Source organism: Aythya ferina (genome assembly GCF_964211825.1).
Source record: "Aythya ferina genome assembly, chromosome: 1".
Classification (NCBI taxonomy): domain Eukaryota; kingdom Metazoa; phylum Chordata; class Aves; order Anseriformes; family Anatidae; genus Aythya; species Aythya ferina.
Window position 1 is genome coordinate 190,288,957 of NC_140296.1, and position 12,129 is coordinate 190,301,085.

Here is a 12,129-nt window from a genome sequence, read left to right on the forward strand (position 1 = left end):
ATGTATGTGCATGTATAAACATACCGTTTGTTTCCTTTTTAAATCAACAATGTTCATGTGTGTTTTTCCAAGAAAGCAATGGGGGTTGGCATTCATATTGTAGTTTTTGATCCAGAATCCACTTATAAATGTTTTAATCAGGTTTTGTTCTTGAATAATTAAACTAGCACAACATTTTATCAGTTTCTATTCATATACAGATTGCTTTCCCTTTGTTGCTTCAATAAATGGAGCAAGAGACACACTTAAGGTTCTACTAGATATACCAGAATTACAAAAAGAAGATAAGTGAGAAAATAATTTTACCTTTCTCATACTTCTATTAAAATGCTTAATTATCCAGACAGGAAGGATAATGTGTGTTCTACTAAATAATAATAATAATAATAATAATAATAATAATAAAATTCATTGGAATCATTAGCATTTCTGAAAGAACAAAAATATAAAAGCACACGTTTTTCTTACTGTCTATAATCTCTACAGTGTAAATAAATGTTTTATGATGGCACAAGTTTTAAATGTTTTTAATACATATTTTGTGTTTCTGTGCAATAGTTATATGACCTAGTTTAGTATCAGAATCATCAGTAAAACCAAGTCATTTTTCAATGTAAAAATGTTAAATTGTATAAAACTAGTTTTGATTATGAATGTAGTTAGAGCTTACTACTTCAAACTAATATTCAAGGAATTCTTCAATCTATAATAACTGAAACTGCTGCATATCAAGGGCTTTGCAATTGGGCTGTACTGTGAGAAGGGAAAATAAAATCACCAAAGGGAAGAAATTGAAGGTAGGTAAATTCAGACCCGAAATAAAGTGAAATATGTATAACAGTGATAGCAATTCATCATCAGAACAATTTATGAGGGATAGAGAATGTATGGGTTGTACTCTTTCTTTCCCTCTGTGCCTGCTCCCCCCATGGCCCCAATTTACCGGAGTTAATGAGAAGTATGAGCTTGACACAGGAACTACTAGGAAAAATTCTATTTACAGCACAATCATGGTTAGAATATACCCTGCCTAAAATACTTAATCACTATGAACTCCTACATTCTTACAACCTATGAAATAGTCAGCTGGATAAGAACATAAGGATTTTTATATTATTAGAAGAAATTATAGTGTTCTATAACATGTTTTGATAACATTTAATTTTATTTAATAACATAATAAATATGTAGAATATAATGTTGTCAAAGTCACTCAGTTAGCTAAATCTGGACATCTGCCATGTAGAGAAGTCTGAAGCTAAGCTACTTCCCTTAGAATCAGTGAAATGAAATAGACCGGTCTACAGTTAAATTCATCTCTGCCTGAAGTGATCTTATAAAATAGGTTGGATAGACTACAGTCTGAGTGTTTCTTCTCTGTTGGCTACAGAGGAAACCTAGATGACTGACTGTTCTAAGTGTCTACATAATAGATCTCTATGGCATTGGATAGCATCTTGTAAATAAATGGAGATAGCTCAGTATTGACCAATACTAACTTAATTTTAAGACTACAAGCATATTTGAGAACATCATAAAACCAAATTATTGTGTCTTTTTTGAATAAATCCTCCCTGAGTTTATTAGGTAATGACAAAATGATTATGATGATTTATTTTTTTTTCAGATTTGATACAATGCTATGTATTTTTTATTTTGTCTTGTCCCTACTACAGATATTCCTGTTTCTCAGATTTTTTGTTTGTTTGTTTTGTTTGCTTTTTTGTTTTCCCAAGTAAATGATTAATATATTTAATATATCTGTTTATTCTGCAGTTAGGGCAGCAATAGTCTCATAGATGTTGCCAGGTACACTTCTGTTTTTTCCTGAATCCAGAGCTCAGAAATAATGTCTATTTTTTGTTTTATCCAGATAAGAAGTATCATTTTGTACAATAATCTGAAACTAGAAAATTTATACATAACAATATATATTGATTCTAGAAGATACGAAAGTAGCTTCCTAGTCAATATCTTTATGCATCATTAACTTTATATACTTTACTCCAAATACTAAAGTCACTTTTATCCCTCCAAACTGTGTGTTGTGAAAGAGTCTCAAAACTGCTTAATGTAAAACTGAGTTATTTTATATCAACCTGTTAGATAAATGAAGGGAAGGGAAGGGAAGGGAAGGGAAGGGAAGGGAAGGGAAGGGAAGGGAAGGGAAGGGAAGGGAAGGGAAGGGAAGGGAAGGGAAGGGAAGGGAAGGGAAGGGAAGGGAAGGGAAGGGAAGGGAAGGGAAGGGAAGGGAAGGGAAGGGAAGGGAAGGGAAGGGAAGGGAAGGGAAGGGAAGGGAAGGGAAGGGAAGGGAAGGGAAGGGAAGGGATCCATTTCAGTATGGTATTAATACTCAGAAACAAAAGTTCTTATTCCCCAGCATGTTACTACCCATAAATAAGCTTAATACTCAATCATAAATAGTAGAATCACTATGTATTGGGAAGGGAGAGGAGGGGGGAGGGTGGTTGTTTGTTTCTGTGAACCATTCCATATATATATAAATGATCTCTCTCTCAAAGTGTATGATCTTTTTGTAAAGGCAGCTGCAATACCTATTACTACAACAAAAAATGCTTTTAATCTTATTTTTAAAAGTCAGCAATTCAAAGACACTGTTTTCAGTAACTGAATCTCTGTGTACATTTGTAAGGAACCCAGTATTAGGAAATGCTTAGGACAAACAATGCGATAATATTTAACATAAGAGTGGAATAAGCATGTCTGTATTCAGATAAGTGAGAAAATCGTAGCAAGCAGGCTAAGAGATCTGTACTCCTTGCAATACATAAGCAACTGCTTATGACTAGTGATTTGTTTTAAGCAGTCTGGCATTCTGCCAAGGCCACCCACTCTAATTGACCTTGGTTCATGATCATAATAATTTCTGAAACGTCTTAACAAACATTGAAAAATACCATGTTGATAATGGGTGGGGTTTTCTACCTAGTTACTCCTTGCAACTTAAAATGCTCCAGGTGTCACCTTTCACTTCCAAAATTAGCTAAGCATTCTGCATCGGTGACTCCAAAACAATGATCAGGAAGGTCATGGGAAGCTGATCTATGCTTATTCATACACGTTTGATAGAAAGTTTGTATATAATGTGAAAGAAAAACCAAGTCTGAATTTGGGAATCCTTGGTATAAAAGAGGGAAATATTATTATGTACCTTACTGAACAAGTGACCAGTGTTTCATAATATAGCTTAAGTCTGTACAGAGTTTTTTAACAGTGCTTTAAATTTTCTCTCCATCTAATTCTTACTCTAAACAAACAAACAAACAAACAAAAACAAACAAGAAAACAAACAAACAAACAAAACCAATACCTTTTGTCTTTTGCTACATTTCTATTTGTCATTTCCCTGGCTTTTGATCTTGATACCGCCTTCTTTGGAGATATTTCAAGTTCTTTACTTGAATAGTTACCAGAGTCTTATATTTTCCAGGTACCACTTAGAACATAACTAAAAAGCATTACTTTTAAGTTGCTTTTCCTTAAATTAATCCATTGGAAAGAGAATGTGGCCATATAAGCACAGAGCCTTAACTTTTTAAGGTATAGACAGTTAAGTCTCATGCTTCTATAAACTCATGCTCAGAACTAAAATACTTCTTACTTGCTCTGTAAACAAACTACTTAAGGCCCCAGACCTGCTAGGGCAGCCCATGAAAAATCCTTTAAAATATCTCCAATTGGATAGAAATATATATTTTCTATCTATATTATCTATATATTATATCTATATCTATATCTATATTATCTATATATTTTCTGTCTATATTGGATAGAAATTATATTTTCCTGATAATGATTTGATATGATTTTTACGAGGCAATATAAGAAAGAATACAGCTTCTTTCTTTGATTGCTGGTGCTATTGTCCTGCATTATGTAATTATAGTATGCACAAGACTAAAATGGTTCCTTTAAAACTGCTTTAGTTCCTTTAGAACTGCTATCAAAATCCTGAACAAAAGTGAATAATTACTGACATGAAATTCAGCACAGAAATAACTTACTCTAATTAACAGACTCAAAGATGTACCCTGTAATATTTTAAGAATTATTTATTGTCATAAAAATATTATAGAATACATTTAGTGATCTTCATAGGTTTTGCTTGTTTTTCAGTGGATTCCGCAGTGAAATCTTTCAGTTTATAGTTACAAACAGACATAATTATATCTCACACGGTACTCATTTTGTTTGTTTGTTTGTTTGTTTTCAAATTACACAAAATCTGAACCAGAATAAATTATATAATTGACACACCTTTGTCACACTTTCTGCTGGAAACTGCTCAACCCTTAGTAGCTATCAAATGAGAATGGAAATGTGGATAAAATTAATAAAAGCACTAGAAACAATACTGAAATTATTAATCTAATCTGTTTTATAAATATACTGTGCTCCAGAAAGTGATTTAGTTTGTTCAATCTTGTCAAAAAATAAATATATAAATAAATAAAATAAAATTTAGTTAAAAGAAAATAAGTAATCAAATCCAAAATTGTTCAAGTGATACAGTTTTGTAGCTGCCAGTGTCTTCATTGACTGAAGAGTCCAGATCTTGGGCTGTGGCTAAGCAGCAAAATTGTAAATAAATACACCATCTTCCTAGGAAAGACTAAGAGAGAACTGGTAACGACAGACATGGGGAAGGATGAAGTCACTGCCAGTCAAGTTTCCCACATCTCTCATTTTCCTGAACCTGAAGATGAGGGTGGGGGGAGCAAAGTCTCTTTCACTGCAAGCAAAGAACACAGTCAGTAACACCTGATGAAATTGAATAGGAACAAGTCTATTGGGCTTGATGACATTCATTTCAGGGTCCTGAGGGAAGTGGCTGATGTAGTTTTCAAGCCATCTCTCTCCATTTTATTTGAAAAGTTCTGGCAATCAGGCAAAGTCCATGGTGACTGAAAAGAAAAAAAAAAAAAAAAATGAAAAATTGGTCCCATTTTAAAAAATGGTAAAAAGGAAGACCTGAGGAAGTACAGGCTGGCTAGCCTCACCTCTGAGTCTGGGAAGATCATGGAAAAGATCCTCCTGGAAGCAATGTCAAAGCACATGAAAGACAAAGGTGATCTGAGACAGCCAGCATGGCTTCATCAAGGACATATTTTGCCATGGCTTTCTACAATGGAGTGACTGCATCACTCAACAAGGGAAGACTGACCGATATCATTTACCTGGACTTCTGTAAGGCCTTTGACACGATCCCACATGACATCATGATCTCCAAATTGGAATGGAATATTGTGGTGATATGAATTTGAAGGATGGATCATTCAGTGGATAAGGAGTTGGCTTGAAGGCCACACCCAAAGAGTGGTAGTCAATAGCTCTATATCCAGGTGGAGACCAGTGACGAGTGATGTCCCCCTCAACGGTCTGTCCTGGGACCCGTGCTGTATAATAACTTTATCAATGACATAGATAGTGGGATCAAGATGCAGATCCCAGACAGACGACACTAAGCTGAGTGGTGTGGTTGCCATCCAAAGGGACCTGGACAAGACTGAGAATTGGGCCCATGTTTAACAACTCTAAGTGCAAGGTGCTGCACCTGGGTTGCGGCAACCCCAGACATGAGCAGAGACTGGGAGAAGAACTTATTGAAAGCAGTCCTGCAGAGAAGGACTTGAGTGTTCTGGTGGGTGAAAGGCTCAACATGAGCCAGCAGTGTGCACTTGCAGCCCAGAAGGCCAACTGCATGCTGGGCTGCATCAACATAGGCGTAGCCAGTGAGTTGAGGAAGGGGATTGTCTACCTCTGCTCTGCCCTTGTGAGAGCCCACTTGGAGTCTTGTATCCAGGTCTGGGGCCTCTGGCTCATGAAGGCTGTTAGAACAGCTCCAGAGGAGGGCCATGAGGATGATTAGAGGGCTGGAGCAGCTCTCTTACGAAGAAAGGCTGAGAGAGCTGGAGCTGTTCAGCCTGAGGAAGAGAAGGTTCCGGGGTGACCTTACTGTCTTTAATTTTTTTCTGAACCTTATCCTGATTTCATTGAAACTCAAAGCTGATGTTCTACTAGCTTCAGTTGGAGCAGGCTCTTCTGATTTGAAGCTATCCTATATAAAGTTTGGAATATTTCCTTGTACAATGTGTGCCAAAGAGGAGCTGAAAAACAAAGGTAAAGCAGTGGCTGAAGGATGCTTACAGTACACAGCACCCTGTCTAGGCTGTGGTCCACATTAGAGGTGCAGTTAGAAGACTTGCACATACAATCATAAACATAATTCCTTCAGTGTTTTTATTTCTCCTTGTCGACTGTTGTTTTTGTGTGTGTGTGTTTTTGTATTTTTTATATTTTATTTTATTTTATTTTATTTTATTTTATTTTATTTTTATTTTATTTTATTTTATTTTATTTTATTTTAATTTTTTTATTTCCTGTATTTTTTACATCACCTTCTTTCAGGTAAATAATTCTAAATATTAGTACTACAATTGTTTTTGCTTGTATCATGCTGGGGAAATATATAAGTGCTATGGGTGTTCTTCTGTTCAGGTTCATTCAGATGCTGTCCCTGTACTAACAGCTTATTGCCAGCAGGCATTTTCCTTCATCTTATGCCAGGGTTGCACATTAAATGAAACTTTATTCATGGCATTTGTTTTACTATTGGATTGTGTTTTGTATTCATGTCAAAGAGACACCTGAGAATAGTATGCTTTACCAGGAATTTTCAGAAAACAGCTATTGTCTTTATTTCATATTTGTACCTGAATACAAAACAGATATAAAAAATAAACAGAATATGGGCAAGATGATACACTGCATGATTCATGTAAAGCTAGACTGGACAAAGCATTAGAAAATACAGCATAGTGTACACTGGGGAATGTTTGTGTGCTAGCAGAGGAACAACCTAGAAAATGTGTTAGATTTTATCAGGCTATAGCATCTATGACTCAGAGAGGCTTGTTGCTCTTTAAAACTGAGAATTTGAAACAAATGAAGAGTCATCTTGAAAAGTGGTATAGAAGTAACATGAAAATTTTTAACAGGGGAGAGAACCCAGGGAGCAGACAGTGTCAGTGGTGCTGTTTGCAACACCAGGACCCCACTGCTCTGTGCACTCGTACTGCCACCATGCTCCATATGGGCAGTGGGCACAGGGGCAGTGGGAGCACCCCTAGAGCAGGAGCACCTGCACCACCGGAAAGAAAGGTGTGAGGGGCACCAGCACGCCCAGGGAGAGTGAGGGAATATGTGCGAGTGTGTGTGTATGTGTATATGCACATATATTAGAACTGTTCAGGGTTAGTTATGAACAAAAAATGTGTATGTGTTTATTAATATTTTGTGACTCATATGGTGGGCTGTACCTGTTATAATACTGACAACGATCCTGAATCTGTAGTTCACAGACTGCTGGTTAATTGTGTTAATAAATCAATAAACCACTTTGATCTTGATTTGTTTTAAACTACAGGAGCAGGGTACCTTTCTTCCGCAAAGAGGACCACAAATGGAAGCCTATGATATTTTCCTGAAACCATGGTCCTGTGTTGATTGTTAGATAAGATAAAGGCCTATTCAGCACTCCTGACATTTGTTAGGTTTGACTCTCCAGTCACTTAGAAATTATCGAGGGAAGCTGGAAGTTTACTTCAGCAGAGTCTGACAAATGCACTGTATTTCTATAGCTAATATTAAAATTAAGCACTTTCACAGAGAAAAATCTGTCAGCAGCTTGCTGTCTATTTCTGTGTTCAGACTTTGCTTACTTGGCCCAATTAAGAAGACAGCCTGGCCTCAATAAATACCATGCTCTGAAGTATTACCCTTCCAATATGCTTGTTATACCACATTTTTTCTACTTTATGCTTTCATTTTGCAGTCATTTTCAAACAGCATTTGTTAATGTTTTAATGAATCTCTTTCCTCACTATCTACATAAAACATTCATTTAAATATACAACAGTTCAACAGCATTTTCATCACAGTTATGTTCTTATTGCAATTTAATCTTACAGCTATTAACCAAAGTATCTGATGTCAAAACAATACTAGTATCTAGTCGAAAAGTTCCAACAATAACCATTATTGTATCTCATGCTCATTCCCCAATTAACCAGAACCTCTTCTACTTAAAAATCAGTACCACAAACTATACATGTATGTCCACATTGTAGCAAACTGCGGCTGCCTAGATTTTTCCTGCTTTTATCTCTGTAAAACTAAATACTAAGTAGGTTTATTAAAAATCACAATTTTCCCTACTTTTCCATTCTAGTAATAACATATTTACCATCCAACAATAAACAACAATATACATGTAAGTGCATCTAACAATATACAATACACGTAGGTGCAGTAGAGACCTCTGCTCTGGAGCAGGTGAGTGCATACCCACTGGCCACTACAAACACCTTATCAAGTTTGCTTTAGTCACTTCCAGTGAAGGGCAGTCCATATTTTTTTCATATTCTATTGCACACTTTATGACTTTTCTCAATATTTGCCCTTTGCAGAAACACAAGTTGTTCTTGTGTCTTCTTGTTGTTCTTCCTGTGTCCATTGTATAATCTTTCACATGGAAGTGTTAACATCTCTACTCAGTCTTCCTTTCTAAGGAAGAACAAACCAATGTTTTCAACTCACCTTGAAATTTCTTATTGTACCTCTTGGTATCTTCTGGATTCTTCCCAATTTATCCATCTTTCTCCAATAGCATTTCTCAGAAAATATACAGAGTTGTATAAATCTTCATCCATCCAGAACCATATATATCTTACTTATCCAATATTTGCTAAGATATCCTAGAATGTTCCTTTTCATTTTTGGAAGAGTATCATATCATTGAGTTAGATTTAAAGATTTTACTGAAATAATTAATGAAAACATTAAATAGAGTTAGGCTCAGAGAAGGATCCTGCAAGCCATCACATGAAATTGCTTCTGAGTGGACAGTAAGTAAATAATACTTCCTCCAGGATCAGAGTTTTCCACGAAGTTGTGCATTCATCTGATCTAGTTTTCATGCTGAGCAAACAATTAATTTATAAAAATGTCACCCTGTGTGTTGAAAACTTTGCTAAAAGTCAGGTTGTATCACATTTAGTACTTCCCCTATCATCTATCGAGGCAGTCAATTTATGAAGGCAATATATTAGGATACAGTATGGGGTTTAGCTTATTTCTGTCAAAGAGCTCCTTTAGCACCTAAAACCCTTCACCTGTCCCAGCCTGAAGGTAGGTAACATAAAAAGCAAAAATATAAATGAACTTAAGGGGATTCTACTGAACTCATTGACTTCTCTCATCTTCTCAAAGAGCAGGTAGTTACTACCTGCAAGCACCCTGCCTTTGAGACCAAGCTTGGCAGTCCACTATGTTCAACAGGAGCCTTCCAGAAATGGATGGTGAGTTTGCACCATATATTAACACCTCTTGAAATCAATGACAAAACCATAATGGAAGTAAGCAGCAGCAGAGTCAGGGCTTGATCTAAGTTTGTGCTATTTCTCTTGAAATATTCGTAATTTGTAAATCATTTTAAGATTTGTTTCATGGTGAAAAGCTGGATAATTCTTTAATGCATGAAGTTTATAATCATCTATATCTTCCCTGCTTCATCAGTTACATTAATCAGAGAATAACTGTTGTGCAGCAGCTCAAATGACTTAGTAAATTGCGTAAGCAGGAATTTACTTTTTCTTTTCTCTCCTAAATGCTGAATAACAATTATTGTTTAGTACATGAACAGAGCTACGCACCAGGTAACACAACTTTAACCCCTTTGAGAATCACTTCTAATCAGTTTTACTATAATTTTGCCTGCTGTGTGGAAAGCTCTACGATATAGAGAGAATGTTTGTGTCAGTTTGTTAAATCACAAGCTAAGTCTTGAATGGAGAGAATAATCGCAATAAAGAGCACAGATTTTAAAGATACAGAAAATGAAGGCAAATGCAACACATTTGGTCGATAACCATCATTGTATTAGATCATTATAATAAATAAATTCTTAATTAAATGTTCTCAAATTACTAAAACACACTTTCTTTACTCTTAGTGCCTGAATAGCACGAAGTTTAAATATCCTAACTGCACAAACATTTTAAACATTTAACTTATCCCTGTGGCTCCCCACTGTATTGTACCTGTCACACTGATGGCCTCATGACCAGAAAAGCAAGAACTGAACCTGGGAAGACAGAACAACAGAGAATACATTGTTGCCTCCTGCAACAATGAGATGATGCCATTCATAATCTGAAGTTAATCATAATCAGCTTTCATCAAATAATCATTTAAATGTACAGGTTTACTAGTTCTTCAAAACAGAAACAGATGGTTAGGTAGGGTCCAGTATTATCTTACATCATTAAAACAAGAGTGTTTACTGGGTAAACCTTTCCCTTAAACTTCACTTATATCATGATATAAAGCATATACTATGCTTTATATGCCTAACACAGCAGAAGTTACAATACTTTGTAGGATTTTTCAAATACCTTAAACTCACTCTAAAAAGACAAGCTTCCAAAGTACTAGTCTAATCTCACTAGTCTTGTTTGCAATGCCAGTACAGTTTGAAACTGCTGTCTCCTGACTCTTCCAGGTTTTCAGGGAATATTCTTCACGGCAAGGAGTAAAAATGAATAGATGGCTGATAGGGAAAAAAAAAAAAAAAAAGGAGGGGGAGGGAGGATTAAAATGGTGCCCTCATTAAATATTTAGCAAAACCATTGTACAATTGCTCTAGCTTCAATAAATATGTGTTTTGCTGTACACAAACAAGCCATCTATGTTCCCTATAGCATCAGTAAACATCAAGCCACTGCTGGAAAGGCAGGCAGAAAGTTTGCCTGTTCAATTCTTAAATACCTTTCTAGAGCTTAGACATTTAGGGCACAACAATGATGAGACTTCTGTGATCAAACGTAGGTCAAATCTGTAGTGTAGAAATACATACATGAATCAGTTGGTTTCTTTTTCAATTAAAGAAGTGGAATTGGTACTCCTGGGTACAACTCACCCGATTCTGAAGTTGTTGCCTAAAGCAGCTCAAATGAATTGTCCTCTAAAGTTGCTGGTTTTTTGTTTCTTTCTTTCTTTCTTTCTTTAGCCATAACTGCAAAGTAACTTGGGAAAATACACTTAGGTCCAATCATCTAAAGTTAGGTTCAACTGATGTTAGGCAAGATAAGCACACCCTGTGTGTCTCCTTCTCCTCAAGATGCTGAACAGAGAGGCCCATTCTATGTGTTGACAACCCAGTGGACAAATATTTTGTATATTTTTTAAGAAATAAGCACTTTGTGCATTAGCACATTTTCCCTTGGCTACTATACCTTTGGTGGGAGCTTTTATAGGCTTTGGCAGATATACCTTTTCTTTTTATGTTGAAGCTTCCCAGCTAGGTAGTCAGGAGCACAAGAACTGTAGAAGTAAGGGGAAGCATGATTTAGCATACTCACTGGGCACTCAACAGAAAAGAGCAAGAAACTTGAATTTAGGGTACTGACTAGGTACTCATCAGGGAGAAGTCTTAGATTCTGTTCTCTCCTACCTTGATTATTGATATTTTAATATTTCTAAATAAAAATGTTTAAACAGTTCAGGAAGCAACTTATAGGTGCTACAGGTATAGGTCTCAAAACAGTCAGCTCACTTCCACACAGCTTGTAGCTCAGCTAAATGAGTTCTTCTCTTCATAGCAGTGATTTTCACTATAATTATGTTAAGGTTTTATAGTAATTGTACTGCAGCAACACAAACTTCTAAAAATACCCTTGTGATTTTTTACATGTTCAGCCAGATTTTTTCAAGGCATTGAGTATTTATTGTCTCTTCAAAATATATTCAGATTCATTTAACATAGGCAATTATGAGTTGCCTGAGGGGCTTACATAAACGCTTCATCGACCCTTCTGAAGTTAGTCCCATTAAACATGGATGAGTCCAAGCTGGACTTGTTATTTTGTTAGTTTCTGAACTTTCCCAGTGGGCATTTAAAAACATAAAACAAAATAAAATAAAAAATGCAGCTATTATACATTAAGAGGAGCCTTTTTCTTTGTTCAGGACTATTTCCTTCCTTCCTTCCTTCCTTCCTTCCTTCCTTCCTTCCTTCCTTCCTTCCTTCCTTCCTTCCTTCCTTCCTTC